The 11,801-nt window shown below is 40.8% G+C and overlaps 1 long non-coding RNA gene across 1 annotated transcript; it reads left to right on the top strand.

Moving 5' to 3' along the window:
* LOC144710639 (uncharacterized) lies at positions 1 to 2,566 on the top strand. The gene is made up of 3 exons (XR_013583358.1): positions 1 to 320; positions 412 to 2,182; positions 2,286 to 2,566. It is a non-coding gene; the product is annotated as an uncharacterized LOC144710639 (long non-coding RNA).
* Positions 2,567 to 11,801: the final 9,235 nt, after the last annotated feature.

The following is an 11,801-nucleotide window of genomic DNA, read 5'->3' as shown; positions in this document are numbered from 1 at the left end:
ATGCATGCTTTTTTGAAAGAAATCCAGATCTGAAATTTTGTTGGCAGTTATTATTCTAAAAGAAAAAAAGGAGTCTTCGTCACTTTCCAGTTCATCGATCGTGATCGGCCTACCTGGTGTTCTACTAGAAGACACTGTGACAATCGATTGCGGAGCTGGTCATTCTCATCGCCGGGTATTTGGATTGCGGATTGTCTTTTTGTGTGAAGTTGTCGGCCAGAATTTCATCGGCGTTGGGATTATTCATCACTCCATCAGATCTACAGTCCTTCAACCCGACCATTCTTCGCTCGATCGAAGATCATCCATCGTGATCATTGGTAATTTCTTCTCTGGACGGTCCATCGAGTAACGACGATGCATTTATGTTTTCTCCTACTTAACAAAACCATCGAAGTGTTTTCTCTGAAGGTCCGCGAAGCCATTACCGGCAACCGGACCCCTAATTGGGTTCGTTCAACGCTTGCAAATCGGGACGGAAGAGGGATATCTATCGTATGAAGGCTTCTCTTCCCAAGGATATCTCAAGGAAGCGTCTTCTAGTCAATGATCTAGGGCGAAAACTGCCGCGACGCCCTATTCCTTGTTCGACTCCATCTCAGGGCATCGTATCCTCCGGAAATACTTCCTCAGCAAGATCTGCTGCTGACAGATCTCTTCTCTTTGCGACCTGAATTAACAGCCCAAGCTTTCCATGGTTGATAGCAGTCACCGCCGGACCCTTTTGATTATAGGGTTAATCTCAAACTTTTTCAAAAATCTGAGATGTATCCCAAACTATTTTTGTGGCACGGTATATCCCAAACTTTCTAAGTAGACTCCGACATATCCCGTTATGACGTGGAATCCATCGTGGCTGCCAGGTGGAGTTCCGGCCAGATTTTGACCTGGGCGGAATCCGCCTGGCAGTCACGATGGATTTCACGTCAAAACCGGGATTAACCCTTTTTTCTCTCTATCCTCGATCAAACCTAGTTGAGAGAGAGAGAGAGCGAGAGAGCGAGAGAGCGAGAGAGAAAGGCGTTCTAGAGAGAGAGACATTCTAGAGAGAGAGAGGCGTTCAATGTCGATATTTGTTTTTCGATAAGAGAGAGAGAGAGGCGTTCGAAAAACAAATATCAACATTGAACGCCTCTCTCTCGCTCTCTCTCTCTCTCTCAACTAGGTTTGATCGAGGATAGAGAGAGAAAAGGGTTAATCCCGGTTCTGACGTGGAATCCATCGTGACTGCCAGGCGGATTCCGCCTAGGTCAAAATCTGGCCGGAACTCCACCTGGCAGCCACGATGGATTCCACGTCATAACCGGGATATGTCGGAGTCTACTTAGAGAGTTTGGGATATATCGTGCCAAAAAAACAGTTTAGGATATATCTCAGATTTTTAAAAAAGTTTGGGACATTTCATGCTATTAACCCTTGATTATACTGGCTCTCAAGATCTCCACCACAAATAGAGTCAACACTGTCATGAACACAACCATTGGTCCACATGGCTATAGTGCACGGACGCGGACGGGACGATTTTTTCATCCCGGGATGAAACAATCCTCCCGTCCGAGGATTCGGACGAACTTCGGGACAAAAATTCATCCCGTGGGATGAAAAAATCGTCCGTCCAGAGGTCTCCGGACGATGGATGGACGAATCTGGACGGAAAACCGCCAGATTCACATCCGGCGGTTGAGATGTTGCCACGTGACCTCGCTAGGACAGTTTATAATATATTATAATATATTAGTGTATTTTTTCGTCCGGGACGAATTTCAGGACGAAAATTCATCCCGAGAGGACTGGACAGGATGAAAAACCATCCTGAGATTATTAGACGGGACGATTTTATTGTCGATGGACGAAAAACCATCCCGTCCTTCGTCTCTGAGCTAACATCGGACGTAGGACGGGACGAAATTCATCTCCGGGACGATCCGGAACTAAACACATGGTGTTGGAATCCGTTTGTGGCCAGGTTATTGTGTCAATAGTCAACTCATGAGCGTTACATAAACCAGCATCTTTGTGGTCAGGCCCTTGTCTCTCTCCAGCGACACCAAATTACTTTCTGTTGAGATTTGAGACAGCACTCAATTTTTTTTTGTGAATCCTCTCCGGCTGCACCTAGTTCTAACAACTGAAATCACAATCCGCAGATACGACCTGTCAAACATATTGTCCTTGATCGCAGGTTTGTCCGTTCCCCTTTCATTTACAGTGTTGATTATTTCTTTCGGTGCTGATTTTACAACTGCTCTGCTGCCGCAAGTGAACTTATACATCTTTGGAAATAGCCATTGTTTTTGTGATAGATGTTTATGTGACGGTGTGGACACTCACGGACCGTGAACGTTCCCTCCACCGTCGATTTCAAGTTGATTACACGGGTCATTGGGAGCTTGATCGTGTCACGAACCCCTATGTGTCGTTGTTTGCTTACTTTTATGATCGTCCGACTTCCTTTGTGTTTCTCGTTAATTCTCTAAACTGACATTACATCTCATTTCCTTTCGTCGTGTTTGTATCCGTTCACAAGTGGTGTAACACGAGGCACACAATCCCGTTGTTTGTGTTACATCACTTTGATGGTTTGAAGACATAGATGATGAATTAATCTTCGCCATCATAATTTTCATCTAGTAATCATATGTGTAATACAGGGCCCATACTTTGAAGTCTCCCCTCTTTTATGGATGAATGGCAAACAACATCATCATCAAACATACATTATCAATGGGTTAGTCTTATTGAACATAGCACAAAGTTTCTATTCATTTGAACTGATATGGTTTTTAATTGCTGTGCTGATTAGGCCAATCAACTTACAAAACATTTAAGAGGAAACATCTAGAAATCAAGTTTAAGATGTCAATTCCACTTCTCCTATTTGAAACATAATAAGCTAATGAGCTCATCATCGGATGCAAGTTTAGTTTAAAATGACATACAGTAGGAAATACACTATTCAAATACATTCAAACTTTTTGAAAAAAATTCTCAATTATCTGCTTGATAGCAAAAATACAATTGAATACACTCATATGGACAAATCATGTATATGAATTTATGAATAAACAAGGAACGCCTAAATTTGCATTGGTGACTGTAATTTTTCATTTCTAGGCATTGGATATAGTCATCGTGATATTTGAAACTAATTATTTAGTTTATTTGCCTACTTTATTTACTTCCTGCAGGTGAGATTCCACAGGATTTATCTGAAAATAAACTTAGAAATATATTTATTAGCTTATGGAACTAAGGTATGACCTAAGAGGGGGAATCATGGTATTTAAAACATTTTTCAGCTCCAACATAAGTTTTATTAGCTATATATAACATTCCTATTTATGGAATGAGGTAGATGATAAGGTAGAGAATGATTTCCATTTAGTTTAGGCTTGTCCTCAACCCTGTCCTGGGGATAATCAGCCAAGACTTGTGAAAACCAAACCAGTTGATGTGAGGGATCCCAACCCACAACTCTTGGTCATAAGGCACTGTACATGGTTATCCAGGAAATAAAGCAGTTGGGGAAGCTCTTACATCATTGACCTCCAACTGACATATCTCCTTCTCTTTAAGCTTATTTTCCAAAGCCTCAAGACTGACCCCAAGCCTTAGTTGGCAAAGAGAGAGCTGTATTTGTTTTACTAATTTTAAATCAATTTACTTATCAGGTTATTCAGATAATTTAATCAATATTGTATTCAATTATGCCAATCACACAATTATCCAATAGATAAATTTTCAAGTAATTTTAATGAATATATATTAACAAAGGCATTCCAATTTAAATACTTACTAAAATGATGATACTCAATAACTGCTTGATTATTTAAAATTCTAATCTTCATTAATGTATTTCAGAACTAAAAAAATGGTTCATAATAAATAGGAAACGATTAACTAATTGTATCCTCTCTCTTCCTCTCTTCTGCTCCTAATTTCTCATAAAACATTCTCTTCACAACCTCCTTTTCTTTGTCGTCTTTAAATTTTGTTCCCTTGTACCTTTGATAACAAAGTAATTATTAGATTAATAACATCTTCTTTCTTTCACTTAAAAAATTATCCTTATATAATCAAGATTAAAATTATTAGATATATATTTAGAATGGTATTATTATTTTATAGAGTTTTTCAGCATTATATTCGTGAAGAAAATAATTTTCATGTTGAAATATATTTTCTATAAAATATTTGTGCCATTGAATTTGTAAATAAATTATTTCTTTAATCAAAATCTATATTTTATGAATGAAAACATTTCTAGAAATTATTTAAAGTGATTTTATAATTCTTTGGTTTATAATTCGCATGTCACCACAAGTTAAAACATGTGCATTTAGATTTTTTTTAATTGGCAAAATACACGGTGCTAGGTACGTCCAACCTTGCGGTTGTGCCCGTAGACCGATCCAGCCGTGCCCTGGTGATAGACAAAAAATGTAGCATGTAAACATACATATTTTAAGGTTATTTTGGGTACATATCATGTGTATTTTATAGGATTTTGCATTTCGTGCACTAAAGAGAGCAAATGATAAAATAATGCATTTTAATGTCATTTTTTTATACATTTAGCATACTCAAGAATTTCTTAGCAAAAATATGTTTAAGAGATTTTAATTTCTAATGCTCTATCTAGTATTTCAGTTTATATTTTTCAACAGAGAAGAAGTCAAAGTAAAATAAAGAGTTATTGAAGGGAGAAAGAAAGAAGAATGGATAATAAATGTAAAAATGGGGCTTATTGGGCTGGCTAAGGAGCCGACCAAGCACATAAGCCCAAGCCAGCCGCAGGCCAGCGAGCGCAACGCTCAAGCGACCTTCTCTATCTTTTATCTTCAATTTGATGGAGACAAATTATGTGTTTATTTTAATTGTTGTTGTAAATTTACTTTGCCTAAAATCAAATAAATTTGATAAAATATAGAACTTACTCAAATGTATTGTTGGAGTAAGGTCGTCTCCACAGGGACTGGCCGTATAGGTATGTATTCAATAATTGAAAAGATAGAGAAGGTCGCTTGAGCCTTGCGCTCGCTGGTCTGCGGCTGGCTTGGGCTCATGTGCTTGGTCAGCTCCTTAGCCAGCCCAATCAGCCCCATTTTTACATTTATTATCTATTCTTCTTTCTTTCTCCCTTCAATAACTCTGTCTCCATTACACTCGGATCCTACTCGTCCACACCAATGGTGAAGCAAAAGAAGACATACATGAGTGTACCTAGGAGGTGCTCTGAGAAGGTTGCTCTTGCCGGCGTTTCGTACGGTCCCCCGTAGCGATGATGGTGCATGGAGTGTGTAGAGCTTGTCCCGTCATCAATAGGTGCCAGCGTTGAGGTGCGTGGCATGTACATCAGTCAGGCGAGCGGGCCAGCGCTTTGGCCTCTAGTGATCCATGCAATATGCTAGTCGCGGGGGTTATCCTTTGATAGGGTGCGACGCGTGCGAAGAGCCGACAAGCAAAGGCACTCAACGCGATGGCTACCACGAGCTACCTGAGGGAGTTCCTACCAGGAGTAAAGAGTAGAAGGGGCTCGAGTGCATACTGTATGGTTGGTAAGGGCATCCGCAGTCTGGTTGCCCTCGAGTAATTGGTGACAAATGATGATCAAAGGGGGGTGGCACTGTATGATGTCCTGCCATACTTGTTGCAGTCGCCATTGGGAGCAGGTACCTGCACGGAGCATGTTTACTAACACTTGTGAGTCTGACTCTACGACAACATTGTGAAGGTTTTGCGCCTCGCAAAGGAGCAAACCATCGCGAATCGCCATAGCCTCGGTTGCTGTGTTAGTTTGGATACCATAAAAAGATGAAAAAGCAAAGAGAATACTCCCTGTGGGGTTGTAGAGGATACCGCCCTCCCCAGCAGACCCCAGGTTCCCTTTGGTCGCACCATCCACATTCAACTTGAGGATGCCAATTGGCGGTGGGTGCCAATGGACAAGTAGTAGCCGAATGGTGATGGGGACGAGGGTCGCCAAAGCCCCAAGTGCAAAGGAGATCACATGTGAGGGCTGAGTTGTCGGCGAGGGTGTACGAGATGGTGAGTGCGTCTTATCCACAACTGGACTCATCGCATGATATCCACCGCTCGCATGGGGATCCCTAGAAAATGAGAAGAATTTCACCCTTTCCAGATCTCCCATAGTAAGTAAGCTATGGTGACGTGAAGGAATGGGCTCTGCTTAGAGCGTGTTAGTGAGATAAAAAACTTGCCAAAAGACTCTAACGGTGTTAGAGTAGAAGGTGTACATAGTAATGGACACCAATGATGTGTAATTTGGAGCCAACAGTCTAGGGCTGTCTCATAATGAAAAAAAAGGTGCTCTATTGTCTCAGCCTCGGGAGATGCGGGGCAACAATGGTAACGCGAACTAAGAGAGTGACCGACACGAGTCACCCGATCATCGATCGGGAGACTACGATGCATGAGTCTCCAAAGGAAAGAGACACGAGTGATGATCGCCGGAAGCCAAATGCAGTGACCCTAGTGCTGGATGGGGGATTTCTCGCAGAAATGCTCGTAAGAAGATCGGCAGGAAGATGACCAATCAAGGGTAAGTGTCCTAATAGGACGGTCGTGTGCAGACCCGATGAGAGTACTTCGAGTCGGGAATAACGTGTCTAAGGGTAAGCCATGTTTCTCCCAAAGGTGGTGTGTGTCTCCCGTGAGTAGTTGTGCCACGGTCAATCGCAATCGACGGGGTGCCAAGTGGGGTTGGTGGGCTAAAGGCGCATCGCCAAGCCATGTATCATACTAGGCACTAATCTCGCCTCGGCCAACATGCCAACATGTGACCTTGGCCATTGCTAGCCAATGTCGCTGCCAAGTCTGTCATCTGTGATGGCCCTGGATATCCATCTCTCTACGTGCCCATTTTTCATACTTGGCTATGATGAAACTACCGAATAGGGAATGCGTGGTACACATAAACCAAACGAGCTTCTTCTGAAGCATGTCTTGGACATCCTGAAGGCATATGATCCCTAGATCCCCCTCGTTCGTCGGCCGACAAGCTTTCTCCCAAGAAACCCAGTGGTGGCGACTCTCGCCCTCAAGGCGACCGGACCATAAGAAGCGTGTGCATAGTCGCTCCACCAAGTGGAGGACTGTGGGCAATAGTGAGTGGACTGCGAGGTTATGCGGTGGGATGCTTATGAGGACATGTCAAATAAGCTGGATACGTCCCCCATGGGATAGAAAACGATGTTTCCATCCATCTGGTGATGACGCACGCCATCCTGAACCATCGACGACGTCGTCCACACTGCCCGCCTCCGTCGCCGACATTCGGGTGAAGATACTCGTTCAACATATCTTACTTTCCATCGCCTTTTGTGATTTTTGCTCTCGTCATTTTATTTTTGTCACACTGCAACGCGTCCCGTGTCCATGTTTTTGTCTTGTATTAGTCATTTGGACCCCCTCCCTTGTCTCTTTCCCCTTTTTTCTTTTATGTTTTAATTTTCCCTTAATTTTGTAATGGAGGGCCCATTATATAAGGGCCCCTAAGGGACCCCAATTTCCCCTTTGTTGACCCATTTAGGGGCCCAGGTGACCTCCCCCTTGTTGGGTTCTTGAGGCCTTGACATGGATGAACAAATCAAAATGATTCACAGCGGAAGACATTTGCAAAATCGAACAACATCATCAAAACTATGAAATGAAGTACCTTTACACGGATCGCATTCGTGATTCCTTGGATCCTGGAGCGAGCCGAGTCGAGCTACTCAAATGTGAAGCCTCTACATGTATCCACGCGATCCTCCGCATGTCGGATCTCCTCCTTCTTGTTGACGAGCCCCATTCTTTCTCTATCATCATCGTTACGTCGTCCCAATCACATCAGGGTTGGAGAGGGGGTTGGGGAGAAGGGAGAAGAAGGGGAAAGGCCACTGAACAATTTTGGCCTAGGTGAATTTCGTTCGGGGCATTCCCTCATTTATATTTAGTGGGTATTTTTCATAAAAACTCTCAAAACTTAAGTATATCTTTCGACGTCCAAAAGACCATTTGCGTGCGAACCTCTAGGCCCATGTATCAGTTTAGTTAACGACTCCAACGGCCCAATAACCTTTATTGGCCTTCCAAATTAATTAACTATATCAACATATAGATTAATTAATGTCGGATCTATTTAACTCAATCGATAGGTTGAGTCTCCAACTCGTGTGTGCCAAGCTACACCTCGTTCTCTAGAAGATACAAAGGAGTGTGTATCGACTCACTCATGGAACCTGTTCATCATCAGTTACCTTGTATATGTATAATCCCTCATTCACTTGACGCTCCTTGGATGACTTAGTGTATGGTTAACTATCAAACTCTAACCAATCATCCGAGTTAGTACTGATGCATTTGGAAATCATCAGAGAAATCTTTGCCGATATTTCACTACCTTGGCCAAGGACTTCATTGCATCATCTTCCTTGAGCTGTCACCTCTTATACCGAGGGTGGACGATCCCATCTTGACCACTCAATCGTCTTTGTGAACTTCTTGATGTACCCAAACTAAGACCGTTTAGAATCCCATGCTTAGAGACTCGTTGGTCATAGCCAAGGTACAACTGTTTGTCCAAAAGATGTCTTTGGTGTCTCAGGTCTAAGGACCACTTATACAACCGTGACGTGAATCAACCTGATTGACATTTAGGTATAATACCATTCGGGAATTTGTACGGATCAATTCAATGAACTCTTTGCTCTAAAGAGCACCCACTATCTATCCGTAGTGCCTCCACACTAATGGCTACAGGACCGGCCATACTCATCATATGACTGAGGCTAGATAGTGCTATTCTAGCTGGATACTTTGATGTCCTTCTCGCGTATCCTTCGAATAGGAATGTTTAGAACACATGCTTAAAGACTAGTGATCTCCATATTACAATCTCATCATAATTCACTTAGTCCGATCATGTATTCATGGACTTCATTATAAGCATCACACATGCACTATAATGAATATGTTGTATTAATGAACATTGAACGAGATGTGGAATGTGTCATTGGCTTGCCGACCACATATATTTACATCAATTTCCCACTTGTACAAATGCAAATTACTCTTAGTGCACAAACCCTTTGTATATGAGTGATACTCGAAATACATTGAGCTAATTGCTCCGTCTATGGATCTACTAGAGTGTCGGTCAATGGAACACTTCCAAGGTTAGTGATGAACATTTCAGTCACTCTTTCTTCTTATGGAAACATCAACTACAATGATGTAGTCTACTCTCGCCATCAAGTTTTAAGTTGACCTACTTGGAAACTTTCCAATAGGCTATACTTTCATACAATAAACTATAACTTCAAATGTAGACTTTCTATCATTTGAATCTCATTGAAAACTTAATTTTATGTAGCCCTTGAGTTTCAACCCATCTTCTCCATGAACTCAACATTTCCTTTTGTCTTCTCAAGACATCTAGAGCACATACCACATTGTTTTAGTGCTCATAACTATTAGAGCTTAGGCCACTTTAGGCTTCACACATAGAATGATGTGCATGATTATCTCATTATCATGATACAATGAACCTCTCTCAGAGTTCCCCATCCCAAAACTCCTTTGGTGATGATATTTATGTTTATGGATTTGGAGAGTAGTGACCTTACTGACCTATCTCTATAGATCGGTATCCTCAATACATAGGTTACTTCTCCAAAATCCTTTCATGGAGAAGATATTTGACAGTTATTTTTTTTCAAGTATAACATTCCTACATCATTCTCAATGAGTAGAATGTACTCGACATAAAATTATGATAATTATGATTGTATTTGTGCTCCACTGGTCGTAATGTATACTCTCATGGCTCATTCTTCATTCTCAATGAAGACATGAGATTTGATCACTCCATTAAAACTCATATTCTAACATCAGAATGCTTGCTTTTATCCATAATTGGATTCTGGCAGCTTGAACACTCGGATATATAATTTTAGGTTGTATCGTACACACCTTCATCCATTTCTTGATTCCATAGTCATAGTGTGCATCTATGGCGAGAACAATTCTGGTGGACTATGTCATGGCAGCTAGTGTGAACCCTTACTCCATGAATTTTTCCTTCGAACAATTTCAATTTTTCCATCAGCACCGAATCCCTATCAAAAGATTACTTACTCATAATGGGTACCATACCCTTCAGAGTGTCGACCAAGTTCAAAACTTGGTTGAGATGTGTAGACCAAATTCCAAAATCCATATGTTCTCGCCCATTTCAAAAGTTAGAATAGCCTCTTCGTATGTCAGTGATCACCATCTGTTAGATAAGAGTATTTTAACATAACTCAAAAACATGATGCCCAACATTATGATTGAGTTATATAGTTATTTCTACTCAACATATGAATTTCTTTCAGTATACTTCTGAACAAGTTTTAGGATTAACTCCTCATCCAATGAGGTTATGATATTTATGGATCTGGAACTCCTTCCGAGACTACTTTTGCTCCCGCTATCTTCTCATAGAAGACATGTGTCTTCCAATAAGACAATCCTTAGCCAACAAAAAGCTTTTGTTCCTTAGGATGGTAAAAGTAGTATCCAAAATATCTAGTTTGGATATCCATGAAACCCATATCTCATAATCCTCAACTCCATCTTATCTGAGTCAAGACTCATCTAATGGTTTAGATTTCCCATTCATAAAGCTGGGCTTCATATCTCATAATGTTTGGGTAGGAAGGGCCGTAAGTAGGGCATTTTCTTGGTCGGTCACCAAGTGGGGGATAGAATCTAGTAAATCGTCACTCACAAAAGTGGGCTGTGAAGCAAGGAGTGTACTGTAGTATGTGACACCGGCTGCCGCTAGCTGGGCGGGGTCTTGATTATGTATGCCTAATAGGGTCTCATAATTAGGACGAGCTCTATGACGAATCAAGGCATAAAAGAAACGTGTGTTTTAGGCATGAAAGAAATGTGCATTTAGATTGAAGGTAATCATTAGCTGAGTCCAATCATGGGCTGAGCGAAGGATTAGCACTTTGATCATCACAAAATCTATGATTTTTGTATTACAAATCATGATGGCATATTGGCCAATTATTGTATCACTTTTCCTCTTTTTTCATTTATTCATGGAAATATGAACTTATCGAAAAATTGGTTGAATTAAATTACAATCATTTCAATTTAAGAAATTTGAGAAAGGAGGGAGATGTGGACCCATAAAAAAAGAAGGGAGTTCAATTACAATCAATGTATTTTGGAAGTAAAAAATGCATGTACACAGGACATAGTCTGAGTGGTTCTTTTGGAAGAATGAGGATTGCCTTTTGGACAAATATACGACACACCTTTTCATTAAGAACAAGTGTCAAATCATCATCTGATCACACGTAAATAGCAAAAACCAATGCAGAAATTAAAAACTCGAAGGTTTATAACCACACTCACAATTGCAATGAGTGGATAGATGGGGAAGAGAAAAATCTAATTTGAGAATGATTCTACTTCAAATTAAGGTATCTCGCCATCCTAATGGAGTTTAGGCTAAAAATTTAAATGCTTCTTAATTTTTAAAAATTTAAATTTAAGGTATCAAGCAATTGATTTTTGGGATCCAGCAAGTTTTGTTGCTGTTTCCCATCCATTGAAGTTAAAATTAATTATATAAGTGAAGGGACTCTCCCGTTGTTGCAAATTGTCTTGATCCTGACCTAATATACGTATATACATACATTTCATCCATTGATTTTTTTACTTTATATTCTTCTTCTTCACATTCACCAATTCACATTCATTCGTTCACATTCATTCATGCAAGTCATCCATCCATTTAC

Source organism: Wolffia australiana, chromosome 12 (genome assembly GCF_029677425.1).
Source record: "Wolffia australiana isolate 7733 chromosome 12, ASM2967742v1".
NCBI lineage: Eukaryota > Viridiplantae > Streptophyta > Magnoliopsida > Alismatales > Araceae > Wolffia > Wolffia australiana.
Note: the sequence above shows the minus strand (reverse complement) of the source record. Positions and strands in the feature narration are given on the sequence as shown.